A 2,500-nucleotide genomic window follows, 5' to 3' on the forward strand; every position below is an offset into this window, starting at 1 on the left:
TTCAGATCATGTTATGAATGTGATCAATCAGTGGATTGTGTTCCTTCCAGCTTGGATCAATGGACCTATAGCATATTCAGCACTATCTCCTTTTCCACTGAACCTTCTCAAGGTTTTAAGGACAGACTTTTATTTGGTTAGTATTTGATTGGTGTCTGGGGCACTCGCCTCTTGACCAACAAGGTCATGGGTTCGATCGTGAGCACCGACAACGGCAACGTATGAGTAGCACGGCTTGGGTACGGCAAGTGGTGTCTTGTGTGGTAAGTACTGGGAGCTGATGGTAGGTGTTGTGCTCCACCTGCAGCCATCCATCTCCCAGGGGTCTAGCGCACTGCGGAACGGGGAGAGACTCCATCTCCCAGGGGTCTAGCGCACTGCGGAACGGGGAGAGACTCCCGCTCTCTGGCTGATACCGACAATAAGCCTCTCCGACCTACTTAATTACTTAGTTACTTACTTATTTGACTAGGTTAGCAGGTCGCATTTACTATGAAAACGTGCATGTCCGTCCGCCCGTTAGTCACCCCACGTCTCCATATATGGTCATGCCTTGTGACATCACGTGACGTCACAGGGATGGAGATCCCTGATCTCATCAATATGAAACCCATATATGGAAATGCCCATATATGGAGATCCCTGATGTAATCAATATTGGCCAGCAACTCTACATCTGACGTCAAACCCTTAGATCTCCATATATGGAGCTGCATGACCTGTTCTGTTATTCCTGTTATTCTGTTGTTCTGTTGATTCTCCCCCACCTGTCCTTCCTCTTCGATGTCTCCCTTTTGACTGATACCTGTCCATTTAAACTCTAGACGGGCCCGTCCCAAAGTTATTAGTGCAGCCGTGCCCGGCAGCCGGCGAAAACTAGAGTTCTCAACAGGCACGCAAATTACGGCCCGGCCCTACCTGGGCAAGACACGCTCCATATATGGCTCGTACAGAATTCATTCCATATGTTGATCTGACCACCCATGCCAGCAGTCTGCCACCACCGCGAGGTCGCTTCTCGCCCTCAGGTTGTCTTACTGGTATTCTTATTCTTATTCTTATCAAAATCGTATTATTTTGCCAATTATTGGCCACACACTAAGATTAGAACTAGGGAGACACCCGAGCTTAAAATACACAAAGATGCATCGAGCTGAATGTCATGCATGCGTGCGTGCGTGCGCTGTGTGTGTGATTTCAGCTGATGCAGATATTGCTGTGAATCCAGCTCTATCCATCAAGAAGATGACCAAGGACAAAGGTTAACGCACACCCACATGCGCGCACGCTCGCACACACGCACACGCACGCACACACACGCACATGCACGCACGCACGCGCACACATAGAATCAGTCAGGTTTTTGTGAATATCATATTGATCACCTGTCTGTGAGCCATCAATCACATAATAGACTGCAGAGAGAGAGGGGTGTGTGTGTGTGTGTGTGTGTGTGTGTGTGTGTGTGTGTGTGTGTGTGTGTGCGTGTGCGTGTGCGTGTGCGTGTGCGTGTGCGTGTGCGTGTGCGTGTGTGTGTGTGTGTGTAAGAAAAGAGAGAGAGAGAGAGAGAGAGAGAGAGAGAGAGAGAGGGAGAGAGAGACAGAGAGAGAGAGGGAGAGAGAGAGGGAGAGAGAGACAGAGAGAGAGAGAGAGAGAGAGAGAGAGATGGATGGAGGGATGGGGTGGGCGGGGTGATGGAGAGATGCTAAGTGAAGGAGGGATGGTTAAAAGGGGTCAAGGTGTCAACCACTAAAAGCATACATGACCTCTCTCTCTCTCTGTCTCCTCTCCCCCTCGTTCTCTCCTCCCCTTTTGTCATATTAAATCCCTTACTCGCCCCTCCTGTATTCCTAGCCTCTCTTCCTCTCTCCTCCATGTTTCTTCCTTCCCTCTCTCTCTTCCTCCCTATCTCTCTCTCTCCCCCCCCCCCCCCCCTCCCATATGCTTTATGTCAATAATGACTGTCATTTCTGCGTCAAGTTCACCTGATACCACACCGTGTCTTAAAGCCACTTTATAAATTGGCACTTACCACGTCGACTGCCAAGCACGCCATATTACCTCGCATCAAATCCAACGCTTGAATGCCAAGCACGCAAATTGCCATTGCGTCCTATGGTCTTTTTCACTGCTTTCTAGGAGATGGACAGGGTTGGGAGGTAACGGATCACATGGAACGCTGTTACGTAATCAGAGTAATAAAAAAAAACCGGTAACTGTAACGTCTTACAGTAGATTTTAAAATGTGTTATCTTCTGGATTACAGTAACGGAGGTATAGTACAGGCTTGATTACATTATCCCCTTCCCCTCATCAAGTTTACAAATTAAAAAAATTATAACACCTACTGTAACAATCAAGTCGAAATAGTACGTATAGCACATGATCAGACAGACAGACAGACAGACAGACAGACAGACAGACAGACAGACAGACAGACAGACAGACAGACAGACAGACAGACAGGAAGGGAGAACATAAAGATTGACAGAGAGAGGCG

At 48.2% G+C, this 2,500-nt stretch overlaps 1 protein-coding gene and 1 long non-coding RNA gene across 2 annotated transcripts in view; both read left to right on the forward strand.

Annotated features, from left to right (window-relative positions):
- Positions 1-2,500, forward strand: part of LOC308335551 — a 522,414-nt gene that overhangs the window by 434,085 nt on the left and 85,829 nt on the right. The gene's annotated exons all lie outside the window — the stretch shown is intronic.
- Positions 1-2,500, forward strand: part of LOC308335463 (dachshund homolog 2-like) — a 95,970-nt gene that overhangs the window by 82,078 nt on the left and 11,392 nt on the right.

This window comes from Protomyctophum bolini, assembly GCF_963924005.1.
Source record: "Protomyctophum bolini genome assembly, chromosome: 20".
Lineage (NCBI taxonomy): Eukaryota > Metazoa > Chordata > Actinopteri > Myctophiformes > Myctophidae > Protomyctophum > Protomyctophum bolini.